The 25,372-nt window shown below is 54.6% G+C and overlaps 1 protein-coding gene across 2 annotated transcripts in view; it reads left to right on the top strand.

Moving 5' to 3' along the window:
* Window positions 1-25,372, top strand: part of LOC119976808 (tripartite motif-containing protein 65-like) — an 82,031-nt gene that overhangs the window by 41,102 nt on the left and 15,557 nt on the right. The gene's annotated exons all lie outside the window — the stretch shown is intronic.

The raw sequence follows: 25,372 nt of genomic DNA, 5'->3' as shown, positions 1-25,372 counted from the left end.
CCGGGAGCAGCTCCTCACCGAGAGCAGCTCCTCACCGAGCAGCTCCTCACGAGAGCAGCCCCTCACGAGAGCAGCCCTCACCGAGAGCAGTCCTACCGAGAGCAGCCCTCACCGAGCCCCTCACCGGGAGCAGCTCCTCACCGAGAGCAGCTCCTCACCGAGAGCAGCCCCTCACCGAGAGCAGCCCCCTGACCGAGCCCTCACCGAGAGCAGCCCTCACGAGAGCAGCCCTCACCGAGAGCAGCCCCTCACGAGAGCAGCTCTCACCGAGAGCAGCCCCTCACCGAGCCCCTCACCGAGAGCAGCTCCTCACCGAGAGCAGCCCCTCACCGAGAGCAGCCCTCACCGAGCTCCTCACCGAGAGCAGCCCTCACCGAGAGCAGCCCCTCACCGAGAGCAGCCCCTCACCGAGCTCCTCACCGAGAGCAGCCCCTCACCGAGCCCCTCACCGAGAGCAGCCACCTCACCGAGAGCAGCCCCTCACCGAGAGCAGCCCCTCACCGAGCCCCTCACCGAGAGCAGCCCCTCACCGAGAGCAGCTCCTCACCGAGCCCCTCACCGAGAGCAGCTCATCACCAAGCCCTCACCGAGAGCAGCCCTCACCGAGAGCAGCCCCTCACCGAGAGCAGCTCCTCACCGGAGCAGCCCTCACCGAGCCCCTCACCGAGCCCTCACCGAGAGCAGCCCCTCACGAGAGCAGCTCCTCACCGGAGCAGCCCTCACGAGCCCCTCACGAGAGCAGCCCCTCACCGAGAGCAGCCCCTCACCGAGAGCAGCTCCTCACCGAGCCCCTCACCGAGCCCCTCACCGAGCGCAGCCCTCACCGAGCCCCTCACCGAGAGCAGCCCTCACCGAGCCCCTCACCGAGCCCCTCACGAGAGCAGCCCTCACCGAGAGCAGCTCCTCACCGAGCCTCACCGAGCCCCTCACCGAGAGCAGCCCCTCACCGAGCCCCTCACCGAGAGCAGCCCCTCACCGAGCCACTCACCGAGAGCAGCCCCTCACCGAGAGCAGCCCCTCACCGAGAGCAGCTCTCACCGAGAGCAGCCCTGACCGAGCCCTCACCGAGAGCAGCCCCTCACCGAGAGCAGCCCCTCACCGAGAGCAGCCCCTCACCGAGAGCAGCTCCTCACCGAGAGCAGCCCCTCACCGAGCCCCTCACCGAGAGCAGCTCCTCACCGAGAGCAGCCCCTCACCGAGAGCAGCCCCTCACCGAGCTCCTCACCGAGAGCAGCCCCTCCCGAGAGCAACCCCTCACCGAGAGCAGCCCCTCACCGAGCTCCTCACCGAGAGCAGCCCCTCACCGAGCCCCTCACCGAGTGCAGCCCCTCACCGAGAGCAGCCCCTCACCGAGAGCTGCCCCTCACCGAGCCCCTCACCGAGAGCAGCCCCTCACCGAGAGCAGCTCCTCACCGAGCCCCTCACCGAGAGCAGCTCCTCACCAAGCCCCTCACCGAGCAGACCCTCACCGAGAGCAGCCCCTCACCGAGAGCAGCTCCCTCACCGAGAGCAGCGCCTCACCGAGCCCCTCACCGAGCCCCTCACCGAGAGCAGCCCCTCACCGAGAGCAGCTCCCTCACCGGGAGCAGGCCCTCACCGAGCCCCTCAGCGAGAGCAGCCCCTCACCGAGGGCTGCCCCTCACCGAGCCACTCACCGAGAGCAGCCCCTCACCGAGAGCAGCCCCTCACCGAGAGCAGCTCCTCACCGAGCCCCTCACCGAGCCCCTCACCGAGCGCAGCCCCTCACCGAGCCCCTCACCGAGAGCAGCCCTCACCGAGCCCTCACCGAGCCCCTCACCGAGAGCAGCCCCTCACCGAGAGCAGCTCCTCACCGAGCCCCTCACCGAGCCCCTCACCGAGAGCAGCCCCTCACCGAGCCCCTCACCGAGAGCAGCCCCTCACCCGAGCCCCTCACCGAGAGCAGCCCCTCACCGAGAGCAGCCCCTCACCGAGAGCAGCTCCTCACCGAGAGCAGCCCCTCACCGAGCCCCTCACCGAGAGCAGCCCCTCACCGAGCTCCTCACCGAGAGCAGCCCCTCACCGAGCGCAGCTCCTCACCGAGCCCCTCACCTAGAGCAGCCCCTCACCGAGAGCAGCCCCTCACCGAGAGCAGCTCCTCACCGAGAGCAGCCCCTCACCGAGAGCAGCTCCTCACCGAGAGCAGCCCTCACCGAGAGCAGCCCTCACCGAGAGCAGCTCCTCACCGAGCCCCTCACCGAGAGCAGCCCCTCACCGAGCCCCTCACCGAGAGCAGCTCCTCACCGAGCCCCTCACCGAGAGCAGCCCCTCACCGAGAGCAGCCCCTCACCGAGAGCAGCTCCTCACCGAGAGCAGCCCCTGACCGGCCCCTCAACGAGAGCAGCCCCTCACCGAGAGCAGCCCCTCACCGAGAGCAGCCCCTCACCGAGAGCAGCTCCTCACCGAGAGCAGCCCCTCACCGAGCCCCTCACCGAGAGCAGCTCCTCACCGAGAGCAGCCCCTCACCGAGAGCAGCCCCTCACCGAGCTCCTCACCGAGAGCAGCCCCTCACCGAGAGCAACCCCTCACCGAGAGCAGCCCCTCACGAGCTCCTCACCGAGAGCAGCCCCTCAACCGAGCCCCCTCACCGAGTGCAGCCCCTCACCGAGAGCAGCCCCTCACCGAGAGCTGCCCCTCACCGAGCCCCTCACGAGAGCAGCCCCTCACCGAGAGCAGCTCCTCACCGAGCCCCTCACCGAGAGCAGCTCCTCACCAAGCCCCTCACCGAGAGCAGACCCTCACCGAGAGCAGCCCCTCACCGAGAGCAGCTCCTCACCGAGAGCAGCGCCTCACCGAGCCCCTCACCGAGCCCTCACCGAGACCAGCCCCTCACCGAGAGCAGCTCCTCACCGGGAGCAGCCCCTCACCGAGCCCCTCAGCGAGAGCAGCCCCTCACCGAGGGCTGCCCCTCACCGAGCCCCTCACCGAGAGCAGCCCCTCACCGAGAGCAGCCCCTCACCGAGAGCAGCTCCTCACCGAGCCCCTCACCGAGCCCCTCACCGAGCGCAGCCCCTCACCGAGCCCCTCACCGAGAGCAGCCCCTCACCGAGCCCCTCACCGAGCCCCTCACCGAGAGCAGCCCCTCACCGAGAGCAGCTCCTCACCGAGCCCCTCACCGAGCCCCTCACCGAGAGCAGCCCCTCACCGAGCCCCTCACCGAGAGCAGCCCCTCACCGAGCCCCTCACCGAGAGCAGCCCCTCACCGAGAGCAGCTCCTCACCGAGCGCAGCTCCTCACCGAGAGCAGCCCCTCACCGAGCCCCTCACCGAGAGCAGCCCTCACCGAGCTCCTCACCGGAGAGCAGCCCCTCACCGAGCGCAGCTCCTCACCGAGCCCCTCACCGAGAGCAGCCCCTCACCGAGAGCAGCCCCTCACCGAGAGCAGCTCCTCACCGAGAGCAGCCCCTCACCGAGAGCAGCTCCTCACCGAGAGCAGCCCCTCACCGAGAGCAGCCCCTCACCGAGAGCAGCTCCTCACCGAGCCCCCTCACCGAGAGCAGCCCTCACCGAGCCCCTCACCGAGAGCAGCTCCTCACCGAGCCCCTCACCGAGAGCAGCCCCTCACCGAGAGCAGCCCCTCACCGAGCTCCTACACCGAGAGCAGCCCCTCACCGAGAGCAGCCCCTCACCGAGCCCCTCACCGAGAGCAGCCCCTCACCGAGCCCCTCACCGAGAGCAGCTCCTCACCGAGCTCCTCACTGAGAGCAGCCCCTCACCGAGAGCAGCCCTCACCGAGAGCAGCCCTCACCGAGAGCAGCTCCTCACCGAGAGCAGCTCCTCACCGAGAGCAGCCCCTCACCGGCCCCTCACCGGAGCAGCCGCTCACCGAGAGCAGCTCCTCACGAGAGCAGCTCCTCACCGGAGAGCAGCCCCTCACCGAGAGCAGCTCCTCACCGAGCCCCTCACCGAGAGCAGCTCCTCACCGAGAGCAGCCCCTCACCGAGAGCAGCCCCTCACCGAGCGCAGCCCCTCACCGACCCCTCACCGAGAGCAGCTCCTCACCGAGAGCAGCCCCTCACCGAGCCCCTCACCGAGAGCAGCCCCTCACCGAGAGCAGCCCCTCACCGAGCTCCTCACCGAGAGCAGCCCCTCACCGAGCCCCTCACCGAGAGCAGCTCATCACCGAGAGCAGCCCCTCACCGAGAGCAGCCCCTCACCGAGAGCAGCTCCTCACCGAGCCCCCTCACCGAGAGCAGCCCCTCACCGAGAGCAGCCCCTCACCGAGCCCCTCACCGAGAGCAGCCCCTCACCGAGAGCAGCCCCTCACCGAGCCCCTCACCGAGAGCAGCCCCTCACCGAGCCCCTCACCGAGAGCAGCTCCTCACCGAGCCCCTCACCGAGAGCAGCCCCTCACCGAGAGCAGCCCCTCACCGAGAGCAGCTCCTCACCGAGAGCAGCTCCTCACCGAGAGCAGCCCCTCACCGAGCCCCTCACCGAGAGCAGCCCCTCACCGAGAGCAGCTCCTCACCGAGAGCAGCTCCTCACCGAGAGCAGCCCCTCACCGAGAGCAGCCCCTCACCGAGAGCAGCTCCTCACCGAGCCCCTCACCGAGAGCAGCTCCTCACCGAGAGCAGCACCTCACCGAGAGCAGCCCGTCACCGAGAGCAGCCCCTCACCGAGCCCCTCACCGAGAGCAGCTCCTCACCGAGAGCAGCCCCTCACCGAGCCCCTCACCGAGAGCAGCCCCTCACCGAGCTCCTCACCGAGAGCAGCTCCTCACCGAGAGCAGCTCCTCACCGAGAGCAGCCCCTCACCGAGAGCAGCTCCTCACCGAGAGCAGCTCCTCACCGAGAGCAGCCCGTCACCGAGCCCCTCACCGAGAGCAGCCCCTCACCGAGAGCAGCCCCTCACCGAGAGCAGCCCCTCACCGAGAGCAGCTCCTCACCGAGCCCCTCACCGAGAGCAGCCCCTCACCGAGAGCAGCCCCTCACCGAGCCCCTCACCGAGAGCAGCTCCTCACCGAGCTCCTCACCGAGAGCAGCCCCTCACCGAGAGCAGCCCCTCACCGAGAGCAGCCCCTCACCGAGAGCAGCCCCTCACCGAGAGCAGCCCCTCACCGAGCGCAGCCCCTCACCGAGCCCCTCACCGAGCCCCTCACCGAGAGCAGCTCCTCACCGAGCCCCTCACCGAGCCCCTCACCGAGCCCCTCACCGAGCCCCTCACCGAGAGCAGCCCCTCACCGAGAGCAGCCCCTCACCGAGAGCAGCCCCTCACCGAGAGCAGCCCCTCACCGAGCCCCTCACGGAGCCCCTCACCGAGAGCAGCTCCTCACCAAGCCCCTCACCGAGAGCAGCTCCTCACCGAGAGCAGCTCCTCACCGAGAGCAGCTCCTCACCGAGAGCAGCTCCTCACCGAGAGCAGCCCCTCACCGAGAGCAGCCCCTCACCGAGAGCAGCTCCTCACCGAGAGCAGCCCCTCACCGAGAGCAGCCCCTCACCGAGCCCCTCACCGGGAGCAGCTCCTCACCGAGCTCCTCACCAAGAGCAGCCCCTCACCGAGCCCCTCACCGAGAGCAGCTCCTCACCGAGAGCAGCCCCTCACCGAGAGCAGCCCCTCACCGAGCCCCTCACCGAGAGCAGCCCCTCACCGAGAGCAGCCCCTCACCGAGCCCCTCACCGAGAGCAGCCCCTCACCGAGAGCAGCCCCTCACCGAGAGCAGCCCCTCACCGAGCCCCTCACCGAGAGCAGCCCCTCACCGAGCTCCTCACCGAGAGCAGCCCCTCACCGAGAGCAGCCCCTCACCGAGAGCAGCCCCTCACCGAGAGCAGCCCCTCACCGAGAGCAGCCCCTCACCGAGCCCCTCACGGAGCCCCTCACCGAGAGCAGCTCCTCACCGAGCCCCTCACCGAGCCCCTCACCGAGCCCCTCACCGAGCCCCTCACCGAGAGCAGCCCCTCACCGAGAGCAGCCCCTCACCGAGAGCAGCCCCTCACCGAGCCCCTCACGGAGCCCCTCACCGAGAGCAGCTCCTCACCGAGCCCCTCACCGAGAGCAGCTCCTCACCGAGAGCAGCTCCTCACCGAGAGCAGCTCCTCACCGAGAGCAGCTCCTCACCGAGAGCAGCCCCTCACCGAGAGCAGCCCCTCACCGAGAGCAGCTCCTCACCGAGAGCAGCCCCTCACCGAGAGCAGCCCCTCACCGAGCCCCTCACCGGGAGCAGCTCCTCACCGAGCTCCTCACCAAGAGCAGCCCCTCACCGAGCCCCTCACCGAGAGCAGCTCCTCACCGAGAGCAGCCCCTCACCGAGAGCAGCCCCTCACCGAGCCACTCACCGAGAGCAGCCCCTCACCGAGAGCAGCCCCTCACCGAGAGCAGCCCCTCACCGAGCCCCTCACCGAGAGCAGCCCCTCACCGAGAGCAGCTCCTCACCGAGAGCAGTCCCTCACCGAGAGCAGCTCCTCACCGAGCCCCTCACCGAGAGCAGCCCCTCACCGAGAGCAGCCCCTCACCGAGCCCCTCACCGAGAGCAGCCCCTCACCGAGAGCAGCCCCTCACCGAGAGCAGCCCCTCACCGAGAGCAGCCCCTCACCGAGAGCAGCTCCTCACCGAGCCCCTCACCGAGAGCAGCCCCTCACCGAGAGCAGCCCCTCACCGAGCCCCTCACCGAGAGCAGCCCCTCACCGAGCTCCTCACCGAGAGCAGCCCCTCACCGAGAGCAGCTCCTCACCGAGAGCAGCCCCTCACCGAGCCCCTCACCGAGCCCCTCACCGAGCCCCTCACCGAGAGCAGCCCCTCACCGAGAGCAGCCCCTCACCGAGAGCAGCCCCTCACCGAGAGCAGCCCCTCACCGAGAGCAGCCCCTCACCGAGCCCCTCACCGAGAGCAGCTCCTCACCGAGCCCCTCACCGAGAGCAGCTCCTCAACGAGAGCAGCTCCTCACCGAGAGCAGCCCCTCACCGAGAGCAGCCCCTCACCGAGAGCAGCCCCTCACCGAGAGCAGCTCCTCACCGAGAGCAGCCCCTCACCGAGAGCAGCTCCTCACCGAGAGCAGCCCCTCACCGAGAGCAGCCCCTCACCGAGCCCCTCACCGAGAGCAGCTCCTCACCGAGCTCCTCACCGAGCCCCTCACCGAGAGCAGCTCCTCACCGAGCTCCTCACCGAGCCCCTCACCGAGCCCCTCACCGAGAGCAGCCCCTCACCGAGAGCAGCTCCTCACCGAGAGCAGCTCCTCACCGAGCCCCTCACCGAGAGCAGCCCCTCACCGAGAGCAGCCCCTCACCGAGAGCAGCCCCTCACCGAGAGCAGCCGCTCACCGAGCCCCTCACCGAGAGCAGCCCCTCACCGAGAGCAGCCCCTCACCGAGAGCAGCCCCTCACCGAGAGCAGCTCCTCACCGAGCCCCTCACCGAGAGCAGCCGCTCACCGAGCCCCTCACCGAGAGCAGCCCCTCACCGAGAGCAGCCCCTCACCGAGCCCCTCACTGAGAGCAGCCCCTCACCGAGAGCAGTCCCTCAACGAGAGCAGCCCCTCACCGAGAGCAGCCCCTCACCGAGAGCAGCTCCTCACCGAGCCCCTCACCGAGAGCAGCCCCTCACCGAGAGCAGCCCCTCACCGAGCCCCTCACCGAGAACAGCCCCTCACCGAGAGCAGCTCCTCACCGAGAGCAGCCCCTCACCGAGAGCAGCTCCTCACCGAGAGCAGCCCCTCACCGAGCCCCTCACCGAGCCCCTCACCGAGAGCAGCTCCTCACCGAGAGCAGCTCCTCACCGAGAGCAGCCCCTCACCGAGAGCAGCCCCTCACCGAGAGCAGCCCCTCACCGAGCTCCTCACCGAGAGCAGCTCCTCACCGAGAGCAGCCCCTCACCGAGCTCCTCACCGAGAGCAGCCCCTTACCGAGCCCCTCACCGAGAGAAGCCCCTCACCGAGAGCAGCCCCTCACCGATCCCCTCACCGAGAGCAGCCCCTCACCGAGAGCAGCCCCTCACCGAGAGCAACCCCTCACCGATCCCCTCACCGAGAGCAGCTCCTCACCGAGAGCAGCCCCTCACCGAGAGCAGCCCCTCACCGAGAGCAGCCCCTCACCGAGAGCAGCCCCTCACCGAGCCCCTCACCGAGAGCAGCCCCTCACCGAGAGCAGCCCCTCACCGAGCCCCTCACCGAGAGCAGCTCCTCACCGAGAGCAGCCCCTCACCGAGAGCAGCCCCTCACCGAGAGCAGCCCCTCACCGAGCTCCTCACCGAGAGAAGCCCCTCACCGAGCCCCTCACCGAGAGCAGCTCCTCACCGAGAGCAGCCCCTCACCGAGAGCAGCCCCTCACCGAGAGCAGCCCCTCACCGAGCTCCTCACCGAGAGCAGCTCCTCACCGAGAGCAGCCCCTCACCGAGAGCAGCCCCTCACCGAGCTCCTCACCGAGAGCAGCCCCTCACCGAGAGCAGCCCCTCACCGAGCCCCTCACCGAGCCCCTCACCGAGAGCAGCTCCTCACCGAGCCCCTCACCGAGAGCAGCTCCTCACCGAGAGCAGCTCCTCACCGAGAGCAGCCCCTCACCGAGAGCAGCCCCTCACCGAGAGCAGCTCCTCACCGAGAGCAGCCCCTCACCGAGCCCCTCACCGAGAGCAGCTCCTCACCGAGCTCCTCACCGAGCCCCTCACCGAGAGCAGCTCCTCACCGAGCTCCTCACCGAGCCCCTCACCGAGCCCCTCACCGAGAGCAGCTCCTCACCGAGAGCAGCTCCTCACCGAGCCCCTCACCGAGAGCAGCTCCTCACCGAGAGCAGCCCCTCACCGAGCCCCTCACCGGGAGCAGCCCCTCACCGGGAGCAGCCCCTCACCGAGCCCCTCACCGAGAGCAGCTCCTCACCGAGCCCCTCACCGAGCCCCTCACCGGGCCCCTCACCGAGAGCAGCTCCTCACCGAGAGCAGCTCCTCACCGAGAGCAGCCCCTCACCGAGAGCAGCCCCTCACCGAGAGCAGCCCCTCACCGAGCCCCTCACCGAGAGCAGCCCCTCACCGAGAGCAGCCCCTCACCGAGAGCAGCTCCTCACCGAGCCCCTCACCGGGCCCCTCACCGAGAGCAGCCCCTCACCGAGAGCAGCCCCTCACCGAGCCCCTCACCGAGCCCCTCACCGAGCCCCTCACCGAGCCCCTCACCGAGAGCAGTATCAGTGTGGTCGCCGTGGGAATTTGTTATTTGTGGGAGTTCTGTGCTGTGACTGAAGCAGCTGAGTGATTGGTTGGTCAGTATTTTTCTCTCTTAAACTTTCCATATGTGAGCAATTTATCAACAATTTTAGAGTTTATTCATATTAGTCATCTTTAATATCAGCAGTAATGCTCTGTGGGGATAATATTTGTTAATTGTGAAATAATTAGGAATACAATAATTAGTTAATTAAACACAATGAAGGTGACAGGTCATGTGACCTACTGTGACTGACAAATATGGGAGCTGATGTACACGAGTGTGCCCTCTGGAAAAGACGTCCACTGAAAGTGCCGGCGGCTCGAGAAGGTTCGTCTCCGAGTCATTGAGATGGAGGCTGAACTGCAGACAGTGCAATGCATCATGGAGCAGGAAAGTTACGTGCGTTCTTTATTCCAGGAGATGGTCACAACCCTCAAATTAGCGTCTCCTGATTTGGTCAATGTCCAGGGACAGGATGGTGCGACTGCGAGTGAGGCAGGCAGGAGGATCGAGAATGTGAAGTGGAGGAGCCTCAGCCCTTGTCCTTGTCCAATAAATTCAAAGTTGGTGCACCTTGTAGGATCAAAAGCGGGGGCTGAGCAGACTGATGTTGGCACTGTGGTACAAATAGTCATCAATCAGGGAGATTTAATGGGAATGTGGTATGGGGCCGTTTCACCATCAGCATTGACACAGTTCTCTGCAGACATGAGACTGAGTTCGGACCACTGTGTTGCCTCCGAGCGCTGGGGTTTAGGCCATCTGCTTCGAGTGGGAGGGGGAGTATCCAGTTACCCTGGTCAATGTAGGTACCAACGACACAGGTAGAATGAGGAAAGAGGTTCTGCTTGGGAATTACGGGCAGCTAGGGGCTGAATGAAAATCTTTGGATTGCTCCTAGAGTTTCAAGACTCACAGATTGGATCAAAAATCTACCACCCGTTTAGAGAGAACTTGGCCAGGCCCGATCTGGAGGATGTGTGCTGGTGGGCCTTGAGATTCAGGTCTGAACATACTGGGTTATCAGTGATCAAATCGCAGTGCTCCTATATTCCATACGATATTAGTTAAATAATCCTTCCAGCTTCAGACATCCTTTGAACCGATAGAGAGAGAAAGAGAGAGCCTGGTCCCGATGTTCCATAACAAAGTTATTGTATTGTCAGTGAAATGTCCACTCGGAGGTCACCGTTCTGCCTGTTCCCATAAAATCCATTTTGCAAAGAGCTGCAGTGTTCTTGTTAGATTCTATGATGTGAAGCATTGTCCTCTTTACCCATCATGCCTTACAGCTAGTGCCGGCCATCTTTCGCATTCAGCACTCCCTCCTGTTGATCCATTGAATTTCACAATGAAGCTTAATCAGCCCTCTCCATCAGGCAGACATCAAAGTCCAAGCCATGCTTCAACTAATTATAACTACTTAAAGCAAATATATTGGCAGCACGGTAGCATTGTGGATAGCACAATCGCTTCACAGCTCCAGGGTCCCAGGTTCGATTCCGGCTTGGGTCACTGTCTGTGCGGAGTCTGCACATCCTTCCCGTGTGTGCGTGGGTTTCCTCCGGGTGCTCTGGTTTCCTCCCACAGTCCAAAGATGTGCAGGTTAGGTGGATTGGCCATGATAAATTGCCCTTAGTGTCCCTTAGTGTTGGGTGGGGTTACTGGGTTATGGGGATAGGGTGGAGGTGTTAACCCTGGGTAGGGTGCTCTTTCCAGGAGCCGGTGCAGACTCGATGGGCCGCGTGGCCTCCTTCTGCGCTGTAAATTCTATGATATTAATGTATAAATATATATATATATATATATATAAAATTATTCATTGGCATATCATGTTCCCGTTTTTGCAGAAACAACTCCATCTGTAATTTCTTGTCCACTTAACTTTCCAGCACTTTAACATAATTCTAAATGACGGCACGGTGGCGCAGTGGTTATCACTGCTGCCAAATGAGGCTGAGGAGCCAGGGTCGATCCCAGTCCCATCAGACATCGGGGCAGAATTAGGCCACTAAGACCATTGAGTCTGCTCCGCCTGGCCATGTGGAGTTTGCACATTCACCCCGTGTCTACGTGGGTCTTGTGGTGTTTTTTAATCTTGCTAAATCCATGATGGTGGCGTAGTGTTGACAAAGACCACAAAATAGCTTTAACTTGAACAAAGCTATAAATTTATTAACACTATTAATTTGGATTTGACACGTACTCCTAAATAATACACAGTTGATAATTAACATATGATCTATACTTACCTACAGCTAATCTCTATACTATTATAAACTATGATCTGCTCTCACTCACACTATCTTTCATTCAGTCTGTCTCTAGCTCACTCCTTCACTTCTCTCCCCACAAGGCTTAGCATCAATGTCGTATATAATTGTAACTCTTGGTCCCTCTAGTGGCTGATCTAGGCATTTCATTAACCCTTGCAGTTCTTACATTTATGATAATACCACAGGTCTCATCCCTACAATCCAAAGATGTGCAGGCTAGGTGGTTTGGCCACGCTAAATTGCCCTTTAATTAAAAAAGAAGAACTGGTAATCTAAATTTACAAAACAACACAAAATTTCGATGCAATAAAATTGAAACATGGTTATTTTTACCAAATGTGATCTAATTGGTTGCCATGTTTACAGCTGTATATTTGTTACCCAGTTCCACATATCATCCCACCAGCTAGTTTCCTTAATTTTTTTGTCGGTTTTGATTACACTTACTTCTTGTAACACTTCCTGATTTGTTATGTGAGTATATTTAGGGAGCTTTATAATATTTCTTGAAGTTGCCGGAAACAGTTGTATATTTGTCACATATTTTCCCAATAATCCTTAAATTCAGATGTAATTTCTTCCATGACATCAATTCAGTCTTGATTTAATTTATGAATATCAACTAACTCACTGTTTACCAATTGTAGCTGAAATCGCAGCTTGTGTCAAATGTGGGTTTCTCAGCAGGGCAGATTCTGGTCCCATACCCATGACTCCTCAGTGAGGTATTCTCCTCTACCTACACATTGTCTTCTCAAGCAGCACAATACTTTACCCACATGTGAAACCCTTATGATCTCTGTTTTTAGGCTTCTAACTTCCAGGGTACAAGTTATATTCTCATTTGTTTTAAATCCAAACTTTGGTTTGATCAGAGAGACAGATTATAATTTTGTTCAGCATTTGTTCAGCATCATTCCCGCTAATGTTTCGTTCCATCTCTGGGGGGTTGTGACAACCATAATACAATTCTCACACTCATTCCAAATTCCTCTGCACTATGCTTAAAATTTCACATTTAACTGGTCTTGTTGAATTCCCACAAATTCACAATTAAACTTTATATAAATTAACACAGACCCAATACATAATCATAATAATAATCTTTATTCTCATAAGTAGGCTTACATTAACATTGCAATGAAGTTACTGTGAAAAGCCCCTAGTCGCCACACCCCAGTGCCTGTTCAGGTACACAGAGGGAGAATTCAGAATGTCCAAATTACCCGACAGCACGTCTTTCGGGACTTGTGGGAGGAAACCGGAGCACCCGGAGGAAACCCACGCAGACACGGGGCGAACGTGCAGATCCGCACAGACAGTAACCCAAGCCTGGAACCTGGGACCCTGACGCTGTGAAGCAACAGTGCTAACCACTGTGCTACTGTGCAGCCATACATCAGCTGTCTGCTGAACTGGTTAATTTTCCTACAGAACCTAAAGGGGTGTAGAGTGGGCAGGGAAAGCTGGTGGGCCATTGTGTCCCTGCACGCAATTAAAATACTATTTTCTATTCCTGCAATTTTTTCCCCCAGTCTTTTCATAATCAATTTTAATTTCCAGTTTTTGCTTCCTGATCAAGTTTACAAGCGATATTTGTGAAACGTGTTTTTAACTGACATTTGTTTATAATGCAGATGTTTTGGTAAACTCAAGTTGCATTGCTGCTAAAGTCACTTTATTTTTCTCTTTTGGGTTAGGGCTGTGACTGTGGATTACTGACTTAGCTGTGGTTTAAGGTTTGAAAGAATGCTTTCTTTCCCACAGGCAGAATTTATTTTGAACAGAAGTTGACAGCATTTCAAATCGAATGAATTTTAGTTCCCTTTCTACACAAAGCCATTATTCGCTCCTTCCGACTTTCCCCTCAATTGCTGTCATCCAATTTCCACAAATACTGCCAAGACTTTGACCCTAATTCTGGTCTCAATCATTAGCTTTCTCTTTTAGAATCGGGTTCATTGTTTTTTACATGTCCTTTCTGTATTTTCACAATGTCAAGCTCGGCTTCATTTGTTGCTTCATTTCCTTCGATATTTTGTTGAAGTTTGTGTTTAATTTCCCTAACGTACTTTTCACTTGCCTTGTTAAAGCTCTCAATTTTTCATCCAGATTCGGCAGGTTTAAAATGTAACATTCCTGTCTCGTACATTCCATCTCCCCTTCCCGACATTCCCTGATTCTTGGCCGAACAGCATTTTAGTCCGTCGGTTATATAACTTCTTGATCTGGGCAGCACTTCAATTCGGGAGTGCTGACTTTGCAACATTGAAAAGGACTTGTGCTAATTCGCGGTATGCAGTGTTTTTGCAATATTCCGCAAGACAGTTCCATTTTTGGGCCTTGTTCCAGTTCTCTCAGTATATTATTAATTCTTGTCGTTTCCTCGTCGAGCACAGTTTCAAGCTTTCACAGTTCCTGCTTTGCAAGTCACGGGTATCATGACGTAATTTTCAGAGATGGTTATCTCTGTTAATGCTGTGTTTCCACCAGCCTTGACAGTCGCCACACTCGTGGTCGGCAAGTGTGTTTCCCAGTCCATCTTTTCGTAACTATAATTGAGATCAAGATAGTAAGAAGTCTTACAAAACCAGGTTAAAGTCCAACAGGTTTGTTTCGAATCACTAGCTTTCTGAGTGTAGCTCCTTCCTCAGGTGAAACAAACCTTTTGGACTTTAACCTGGTGTTGTAAGACTTCTTACTGTGCTCACCCCAGTCCAACGCCGGCATCTCCACATCATGGAGATCAAGATAGTACTTGCTCTTATTTACAGGTTGGATCTTGGCAGCCAATCAGACAAAATTTCTTCTTCGCAATGATCTGATTGGATTAATCTTCTCCCTTCACCCTTCTCGCTTTCTCATCCTGAGGCCTTTCTAAGGGTAGAAAAGCAGATCTAGCCAAGGTGAACAGGGAAACTAGAGTAAAAGGTGAGGCAGCAGCGATGGGGTGGCAGAGTTTTAAGGAGATACTCAATAACTCACAGCAAATCTTTATCCCAGTGAGAAAGAAAGACTCTTTGAGCACGATGCATCATCAATGGCCGGATAAGGAAGTTAAGATTAATATCAAATGGAAAGAAGCATTGTACAGATCTGCAAAGATTAGTGGTAAATCAGAAGATTGCTCAGATTTTAATAGCCAGGAAAGAATGACTAAAATAAATAATAAAAGGGAGAGGAAGAATATGAGAGAAAGCTGTCTTGTAATATAAAAACAGACAGTAAGAGTTTCTACTGATACTTACATAGGAAATGTTTACGATTCCAGTTGATGATATAACTGGATGGGAAGATCCCAGAGTGGGACCTTGGCTCACAAGACAATAATAACAAGAATAATTGAGGCATCTTCAATTTACGCATAAACTGGGTTAATAAACACATAAACTGAGGTAGTGCTGGGTAAATCAGCACTAATGTTGTGGAGAAGGAATTCCTGCGATGTGTACGAGACGGGTTTCTGCAGCAGAACATTGAGGAGTCAACTGGTGATCGGGCTATTTTGGATTTAGTGTTGTGTATTGAGAATGGGCCAATTGATAACCTTGTAAAGGGAAATAGTGACCATAATATGGTGGCAAGGTGGCACAGTGGTTAGCACTGCTGCCTCACAGATCTAGGGAACCAGGTTCAGTTCCAGCCTCGGGTCACTGTCCGTGTGGCGTTTGTACGTTCTCCCCGTGTGTGCGTGGGTTTCCTCCGGCTGCTCCGGTTTCCTCCCACAGCCCAATGATGTGCAGGTTAAGTGGATTTGCCAAGCTAAATTGTTCCTTAGTGCCCGAAAGGTTAGGTGGGGTAACAGGGATAGGGCAGGGGAGTGGGCCTTGGTGGGGTGCTCTTTCAGAGGGTCAGTACAGACTTGATGGGCCGAATGGCCTCCTTCTACACTGTACGAATTCTGTGATTCTAATGATGATAGAATTTTGCATTAGGTTTGAATGCAATTTAATTCCTTCTGAAACTAGGGACTGAAATTTGCAGAAAGGAAGTGATGAGGTTACGAGGGACAAGTTGGTAATGATGAATTGGGACAATACATGAAAATGAAATGAAAATCGCTTATTGTCACCAGTAGGCTTCAAATGAAGTTACTGTGAAAAGCCCCTAGTCGCCACATTCCGGCACCTGTTCGGGGAGGCTGGTACGGGAATTGAACCGTGCTGCTGGCCTGCTTGGTCTGCTTACAAAGCCAGCGATTTAGCCCTGTGCTAAACCAGCCCCGAAACATGAAGGGTGCGATTCTCCGCCCCCCCCACGCCGGTTGGGAGAATAGAGGGAGGGCCTCCCGACATTTTTTGCGCCCTCCCGCTATTCTCCCCCCCCTTCGCCCAACCCACGTCACAAAAACTGCGAGCGCCGATTCTCCGCGGCCGACGGGCCGAGCGGCCGGGCCTTTACGCCCGTTTTTTCACGGCAGCAAACACACCTGCTCGCTACCGTCATAAAAACGGGCGCTGGGTGCCCGTTTGGGGCATCCAGGGGCTCGTTTGGGGCGGGAGCACCACCGTTGTGCTCGGGAGGGGACAGGCCCGCGATCGGTGCCCACTGATCGTCGGGCCTGCGTCCAAAAGGGACGCACTATTTCCCCTTCGCCGCCCGACAAGATCAAGCCGCCACATCTTGTCGGGCGGCGGTGGAGAAATGCGGAACTGCGCATGCGCGGGTTCTGTCAATGGCGTTATGACGTCACCCGTGCAGCGCGGGATGGAGCTGGCGCCAGACGCACGTCATCTTGGCCCTTAACGACGGTCGTTATGGCCGCGACGCCGTGATTCCCGGGGTCCCGCTCCTAGCCCCGATGGGGGGGGGGGGAGAATCGGGTCCCGGGAACGGGCATGAAGGCTGCCGTGAAACACGGCCGGTTTCACGGCAGCCTTCACGACTCGCCGCATTTGCGGAGAATCTCGCCCGAAAGGTTTCGATGGTAAACAGACAATGGCAAGTATTTATAGAAATACCACACAGACTACAACAGAAGTGCATTCCTCTAAGACACAAACACCCAAAGGGAAATTAACCATGGTTAAAGATTGCATGAGTTCCAAGGAAGTGGCTCTTTGGGTTGTCAGGAAAAGCAGTAAACCCGAGGATTGGGAGAAATTTAGAATCCAGCAAAGGACGACAAAGAAACTGATAAAGTAAGGGGGAGGAAATATGATTGCAAGTTAGTGAGTGGGCAGCAAAAGCTTCTTTAGGTGTGATTTGGACAAATGTGGGTCTATTGCAGGTGGAGACAGGAACATTTGCAGTTGAGAACAGGGAAATAGTGGAGAAACCAAACAATTGCTTTGTGTCTGTCTTCAGGGAAGACGATACAGACAATCTCTCAGATATACTGGGTGACCAAGACACTGTCAAAACTGAGGAACAAAAAATGAATTAGTATTAATGAAGAGGAAGAACTTAAAAAGGTAACTGAGTTGAAGGTTGATAAATTCTGAACTTCATCACTGAGTGTTGACATAGGTGGCAAGAGAGATAGCGAATGGATTATCTTTCAAAATTCTATAAATTCTGGAAAGGTTCCTGGGAACTGGAAAGTAGTAAATGTGACCCCACTGTTTAATAAGAGAAGGGGAGTGAAAACTGAGAACTACAGACCCGTTAGTCTGATGTCAGTAATGGGGAAGATGTTAAAATCTATTATTAAGGATGTGGTAACTGGACATTTACAAAGGAATGGTCAAATTGGGGAGAGTCGAGATGGATTTACAAAAGGAAACATGTTTGATCAACCTGTTGGAGCTTTTGAAGATGTCCCTTGTCGTATAGATCATAGAATTTGCAGTGCAGAAAGAGGCCATTCGGCCCATCGAGTCTGCACTGGCTCTTGGAAAGAGCACCCTACCCAAGGTCAACACCTCCACCTTATCCCCATAACCCAGTAACCCCACCCAACACTAAGGGCAATTTTGGACACTAAGGGCAATTTATCATGTCCAATCCACCTAACCTGCACATCTTTGGACTGTGGGAGGAAACCGGAGCACTCGGAGGAAACCCACGCACACACGGGGAGAATGTGCAGACTCCGCACAGACAGTGACCCAGCCGGGAATCGAACCTGGGACCCTGGAGCAATGAAGCAATTGTGCTATTCACAAGGCTACCGTGCTGCCCAAATAGATAAAGGAGAACCAGTGGATGTGGTGTATTCAGATTTTAAATTTTCAGAAGTCTTTTAAGAAGATCCCACACAGGAGGTTAGTAAATAAAATTAGAGCACATGGTATTGGGGGTAATACACTGGTCTGGATTGAGAATTGGTGAACAGACAGAAACAGAGGAGGAATAAACGGGTTTTCTCGGGGAGGCAGGTTGTAGCCAGTCAGGTAAAAGCTGGACCAGTGCTGGGGCCACAGCTGCTCACAATCTCAATTGTAATATTCCCTAATTTGCTGATGACACCAAACCGGGTGGGAATATAAGTGGTGAGGAAGATGCAAGGAAGGACTATGAGGATAGCTGTGAGGTGAGGTTGAATAAACTCGGTTTGTTCTCACTGGAACGATGGAGGTTGAGGGGCGACCTGATAGAGGTCTACAGAATTATGAGGGGCATAGACAGAGTGGATAGTCAGAGACTTTTTCCCAGGATGGAGGGGTCAATTACTAGGGGGCATAAGTTTAAGGTGCGAGGTTTAGAGGAGATGTACGAGGCAAGTTTTTTACACAGAGGGTAGTGGGTGCCTGGAACTCGCTGCTGGAGGAGGTGGTGGCAGCAGGGACGATATGACATTTTAAGGGACATCTTGACAAATACATGAATAGGATGGGAATAGAGGGATATGGACCCAGGAAGTGGAGAAGATTTTAGTTTAGACGGGCAACATGGTCGGCACAGGCTTGGAGGGCCGAAGGGCCTGTTCCTGTGCTGTACTTTTCTTTGTTCTTTGAAGCTTCAAGAGGACTTGGACAGGCTGAGAGATTGGGCTAGAACATGGAACGATCTGGCATTCCAGGTTCCTGACTTGGAAACATGTCAGCTGTTCCTTCACTGTCGCTGTGTCAGAATCCTGGAACTCACTTTCTAACAGCAGTGTGGGTGTGCCTACAGCGCATGGAAGGCAGCGGTTCCAAAAGGCAGCTCACCACCACCTTCTGAAGGGCAATTAGGGATGGGCAATAAATGCTAACCTCAACAAGGATGGCCACATCCATGAATGAGTATCTATATATTTAAGAAGTCTCTCTGCGACAGTACGGAGTTCCAGTCTCCATGATGCTGAAAATTGAAGACTGGGCTGTGAAGTGCCCCTAAACTAAACTAATTAGTAGATCTCGCTGTGTTATTAAATACACTTCCAATCTGGTACTGAATGCCCCATAGAGCACAAGGTCTTCAGTTTCTATCTGCAGCATGTGATGAGTTAGATGATTTGATCTGATTATAAACTTGTCCCTTGATTTGATTTGATTTAGAACTTAGAACATTACAGCTCAGTACAGGCCCTTCGGCCCTCGATGTTGCGCCAACCTGTGAAACCCCTCTAAAGCCCATCTACACTATTCCCTTATCATCCATATGTCTATCCAATGACCATTTGAATGCGTTTAGTGTTGGCGAGTCCATTACTGTTGCAGGCAGGGCATTCCACGCCCTTACTACTCTCTGAGTAAAGAACCTACCTCTGACATCTGTCCTATATCTATCTCCCCTCAATTTAAAGCTATGTCCCCTCGTGCTAGACATCTCCATCCGAGGAAAAAGGCTCTCAATGTCCACCCTATCTAATCCTCTGATCATCTTGTATGCCTCAATTAAGTCACCTCTGAACCTTCTTCTCTCTAACGAAAACAGCCGCAAGTCCTTCAGCCTTTCCTCGTAAGATCTTCCCTCCAGACCAGGCAACATCCTTGTAAATCTCCTCTGTACCCTTTCCAATGCTTCCACATCCTTCCCATAATGCAGCGACCAGAACTGCACTCAATACTCCAAATGCGGCCGCACCAGAGTTTTGTACAACTGCAACATGACCTCATGGCTCCAAAACTCAATTCCTCTACCAATAAAAGCTAACACACCGTACGCCATCTTAACAACCCTCTCAACCTGGGTGGCAACTTTCAGGGATCTATGGACATGTACACCGAGATCTCTCTGCTCGTCCACACTACCAAGAATCTTACCATTAGCCCAGTACTCTGTCTTCCTGTTATTCCTTCCAAAATGAATCACCTCACACTTTTCTGCATTAAACTCCATTTGCCACCTGCCAGCCCAGCTCTGCAGCTTATCTATGTCTCTCTGTAACTTGTAACATCCTTCTGCATTGTCCACAACTCCACCGACTTTAGCGCCATCTGCAAATTTACTCACCCATCCTTCTACGCCCTCCTCCAGGTCATTTATAAAAATGACAAACAGCAGCGGCCCCAAAACAGATCCTTCTGGTACACCACTAGTAACTCGACACCAGTCTGAACATTTCCCATTAACCACCACCCTTTGTCTTCTATCAGCTAGCCAATTTCTGACCCAAACTGCTAAATCACCCTGAATCCCATGCCTCCGTATTTTCTGCAATAGCCTACCGTGGGGAACCTTATCAAACGCTTTACTGAAATCCATATACACCACATCAACTGCTTTACCCTCATCCACCTGTTTGGTCACCTTCTCAAAGAACTCAATGAGGTTTGTGAGGCACAACCTGCCCTTCACAAAACCATGTTGACTATCTCTGATCAAATTATTCCTTTCCAGATGATTATACATCCACTCTCATATAAACCTTTCCAAGACTTTTCCCACTACAGAAGTAAGGCTCACTGGTCTATAGTTACCGGGGTTATCTCTACTCCCCTTCTTGAACAAGGGGACAACATTTGCTATCCTCCAGTCTTCTGGCACTATTCCTGTAGACAAAGATGACTTAAAGATCAAAACCATAGTCTCAGCAATCTCCTCCCTAGCTTCCCAAAGAATCCTAGGATAAATCCCATCCGGCCCAGGGGACTTATCTATTTTCACACTTTCCAGAATTGCTAACACCTCCTCCTTATGAACCTCAAGCCCTTCTAGTCTAGTAGCCTGTATCTCAGTATTCTCGTCGACAACTTTGTCTTTTTCCTGTGTGAATACTGACGAAAAATATTCATTTAGCACCTCTCCTATCTCCTCGTACTCTACGCACAACTTCCCACTACTGTACTTGACTGGCTCTAGACATTCTTTTATTCCTGACGTATCTATAGAAAGCTTTAGGGTTATCCGTGATCCTACCTGCCAAAGACTTCTCATGTCCCCTCCTGGCTCTTCTTAGCTCTCTCTTTAGATCCTTCCTAGCTAACTTGTAACTCTCAAGCTCCTGACTGAACCATCACGTCTCATCATTACATAAGCCTCCTTCTTCCTCTTGACAAGTGTTTCAACTGCTTTAGTAAACCATAGTTCCCTCGCTCGACCACTTCCTTCCTGCCTGACAGGTACATACTTATCAAGGACACGCAGTAGCTGTTCCTTGAACATGCTCCACATTTCCATTGTGCCCTTTCCCTGCAGTTTTCGTCTCCAGCCGATGCATCCTAAGTCTTGCCTCATCGCATCATAATTGCCTTTCCCCCAGCTATAACTCTTGCCCTGCGGTATATACCTATCCTTTTCCATCACTAAAGTAAACGTAATCGAATTATGGTCACTATTAGGGGCAGCAGGGTAGCATGGTGGTTAGCATAAATGCTTCACAGCTCCAGGGTCCCAGGTTCGATTCCCGGCTGGGTCACTGTCTGTGTGGAGTCTGCACATCCTCCCCCTGTGTGCGTGGGTTTCCTCCGGGTGCTCCGGTTTCCTCCCACAGTCCAAAGATGTGCGGGTTAGGTGGATTGGCCATGCTAAATTGCCCGTAGTGTCCTAATTAAAGTAAGGTTAAGGGGGGGGTTGTTGGGTTACGGGTATAGGGTGGATACGTGGGTTTGAGTGGGGTGATCATGGCTCGGCACAACATTGAGGGCCGAAGGGCCTGTTCTGTGCTGTACTGTTCTATGTTCTATCACCAAAGTGCTCACCTACCTCCAAATTTGACACCTGTCCTGGTTCATTACCCAGTACCAAATCCAATACGGCCTCGCCTCTTGTTGGCCTATCTACATACTGCGTCAGGAAACCCTCCTGCACACATTGGACAAAAACGGACCCATCTAAAGTACTCGAACTATAGTGTTTCCTGTCAATATTTGGAAAGTTAAAGTCCCCCATAACAACTACCCTGTTACTTTCGCTCCTATCCAGAATCATCTTTGCAATCCTTTCCTCTACATCTCTGGAACCTTTCGGAGGCCTATAGAAAACCACTAACAGGGTGACCTCTCCTTTCCTGTTTCTGAACTCAGCCCATACTACCTCAGTATTCGAGTCCTCATCAAATGTCCTCTCAGCCACCGTAATACTGTCCTTTGATTTATTGTCACATGTACCGAAGTACAGTGAAAAGTATTTTTCTGCGGCCAAGGGAACGTACACAGTACGTACATAGTAGACAAAAAAAGAATAATCGACAGAGAACATTGACAAATGTTACATTGACAAACAGGGATTGGTTACAGTGCGGAACAAAGGGCCAAACAAAGCAAATACATGAGCAAGAGCAGCATAGGGCGTCGTGAATAGTGTTCTTACAGGGAACAGATCAGTCTGGGAGGGAGTCGTTGAGGAGTCTGGTAGCTGTGGGGAAGAAGCTGTTCCTATGTCTGGATGTGCGGGTCTTCAGACTTCTGTACCTTCTGCCTGATGGAAGGGTCTAGAAGAAGGCAATGCCTGGGTGGGAGGGGTCTCTGACAATGCTGTCTGCCTTCCTGAGGCAGCGGGAGGTGTAGACAGAATCAATGGGAGGGTGGCAAGCTTGTGTGATACGTTGGGCTGAGTTCACCACACTCTGCAGTTTCTTGCGATCTTGGACCGAGCAGTTGCCATACCAGGCTGTGATGCAGCCGGATAGGATGCTCTCTATCGCACATCTGTAGAAGTTTGTGACAGTCGATGCAGACATGTCAAATTTCTTTAGCTTCCGTAGGAAGTAGAAACGTTGTTGGGCTTTCTTGACTGTTGTATCAGTGTGAGTGGGCCAGGACAGACTGTTGGTGATGGTGATCCCCAGGAACCTAAAGCTATCGACCATCTCCACTGCTGAGCCATTGATGCAGACGGGAGTGTGTGTCGTGCTGCGCTTCCTGAAGTCAATGATCAGTTCCTTGGTCTTTCCGACATTTAGAGAGAGGTTGTTTTCGGAACACCATGTAACCAAGTGAGTTATCTCCCTCCTGTAGTCTGATTCGTTGTTGTTTGAGATACGACCCACCACAGTCGTATCATCCACAATGAATGGTTCTGGTGTGCCTTAGCCTGAAGTAGATAGTACGGTGAGTTGCTGTCCATTGGAAGGATCCAGAGGAGGCCACATGATTCCAATATCTGAATGAACAGAAAGGTATTTAAGTAGTTGTTGGGTAGTACAGAGTGTTGCTCAAAAAAAAGACATGTCGAAGATTTTCATCTTCCACTCATCAGAACATTGCACAAGAATATCAGAAGAGGGAAAACAACAATTTATATTGTTTGAGAAGAGGATACATGAATAGGATGGGAATAGAGGGATACGGACCCCGGAAGTGTAGAAGATTTTAGTTTAAATGGGCAGCATGATCGGCACGGGCTTGGAGGGCCGAAGGGCCTGTTCCTGTGCTGTACTTTTCTTTGTTCTTTGTTGATGCTGGTTGGTTGGCCTCCGATTGGCAGAGGCGTTGCCATGGTGAATGCACCAGTTGGTTGTGACTGACAGTTAACAGTTAATTGTTTGAAATTTAAGCGAGGCAGCTTGACCCTGATTGGTCAAGGCATTGCCCTGAGAAACAAAATGCTGAATGGCTGATCATTATTTTGTTTAGCTGAAGCAGGCACAATGGGCGGGGTCCTCTGTTTCGCCGGCAGCGCACTCCCGCTCGTGGATTTCCCAATTTGTGTGTGGGTGCCCACAATGGGAAACCCCATTGGCCGACTGGCGGGACGGAGGATTCCGCTGCCAGTGGGGGCGACGGGATGGAGAATCCCACCCAATGCGTCTACATGATCTTTCTGTCTGCAAAGAGCGTGTGTATTAATAGCTGCAGCTTCCAGGACACAATAATGCAGCACACCGACAATCTTAAATTGGGTGTCAGCAGAATGTTTAGCACAGTGAGGATTATTTAGAAAATGTTATCTAATCATAGAATCTCATCTAATGTTGGACAATGTTTTGCAGTTTGTAAGCGTGGGCTGGTTGGGTACGGTATCTTGCTCGTTGTGAACAGCAGTTGGGACGTGCTGTTTGATACGATCCACCAGTCTCTGGGACGTACGGCCCACACACCGAGTATCGCACCAGCTCTGAAATACTCATTTGTGTGGTAGGCAGAATATCTTGTTGGTTTGACAGTGTGCTGTTAGGCTGAAGACCCTCGTGTTGCTATTGCAGAGCAGCAGTGTTAAACAACCAACTTCATCTGTTGCTGCAAACTTCCTGGTGAAGCTGGGAAGAGTGTCCTGCAGTCAGCGTCACAGTGAAGCAGTCTGCGAAGAGTGCCCTGCAGTCAGCATCACAGTGCAGCAGTCTGGGAAGAGTGTCCTGCAGTCAGTGTCACAGTGAAGCAGTCTGGGAAGAGTGCCCTGCAGTCAGCATCACAGTGAAGCAGTCTGGGAACGGTGTCCTGCAGTCAGCGTCACAGTGAAGCAGTCTGGGAACGGTGACCTGCAGTCAGCGTCACAGTGAAGCAGTCTGGGAACGGTGTCCTGCAGTCAGCGTCACAGTGAAGCAGTCTGGGAAGAGTGTCCTGCAGTCAGCGTCACAGTGAAGCAGTCTGGGAAGAGTGTCCTGCAGTCAGCATCACAGTGAAGCAGTCTGGGAACGGTGTCCTGCAGTCAGTGTCACACTGAAGCAGTCTGGGAATGGTGTCCTGCAGTCAGCGTCACAGTGAAGCAGTCTGGGAACGGTGCCCTGCAGTCAGCGTCACAGTGAAGCAGTCTGGGAACGGTGTCCTGCAGTCAGCGTCACAGTGAAGCAGTTTGGGAACGGTGTCCTGCAGTCAGCGTCACAGTGAAGCAGTCTGGGAACGGTGTCCTGCAGTCAGCGTCACAGTGAAGCAGTCTGGGAACGGTGTCCTGCAGTCAGCGTCACAGTGAAGCTAACAGGATTGGGCAGGGTAGATGCAGAAAGAATGTTCCCGATGGTGGGGGGAGTCCAGAACTACGGGTCATAGTTTGAGGATAAGGGGTAAACGTTTGAGGACTGAGGTGAGGAGAAATGTCTTCACCCAGAGAGAGGGGTGAATATGTGGAATTCACTCCCACAAAAAGAAGTTGAGGCCAAAATGTTGTGTAATTTCAAGAGAAATTCGATTTTGCTCTTGGGGCTAAAGGGATCGGGGGATATGGGGGGAAGGCGGGATCAGGGTACTGAACTTGATGATCAGCCATAATCATAATGAATGGCAGAGCAGGCTTGATGGGCCGAATGGCCTCCTCCTGCTTCTATTTTCTCTGTTTCTATGTGAAGGAGAATATAAGCGCAGGATGGAGCCATTCCATTGAAGACACATTTCTCATTGAACCTATCAAAGATGTTTGCGAGGACTGGGCCTAAAGGGGTTCCCATGGCAACATCATTGACTTGGACGTACTTCGGGAGATGGTGGTGTGGTGATCACATCACTGGACCAGTAATCCAATAACCCAGGCTAATGGTCAGGGCATTGGGCAGCACGGTAGCACAGTGGTTAGCACTGTAGCTTCACAGCCCCAGGGTCCCAGGTTCAATTCCCGGCTTGGGTCACTGTCTGTGCGGAGTCTGCACGTTCTCCCCGTGTCTGCGTGGGTTTCCTCCGGGTGCTCCAGTTTCCTCACAGTCCAAAGATGTGCAGGTTAGGTGGATTGGCCATGATAAATTGCCCTCAGTGACCAAAAAGGTGAGGAGGGGTTATTG

Source organism: Scyliorhinus canicula, chromosome 1 (assembly GCF_902713615.1).
Source record: "Scyliorhinus canicula chromosome 1, sScyCan1.1, whole genome shotgun sequence".
Classification (NCBI taxonomy): Eukaryota; Metazoa; Chordata; class Chondrichthyes; order Carcharhiniformes; family Scyliorhinidae; genus Scyliorhinus; species Scyliorhinus canicula.
This window is presented reverse-complemented; position numbering and strand designations above follow the sequence as displayed.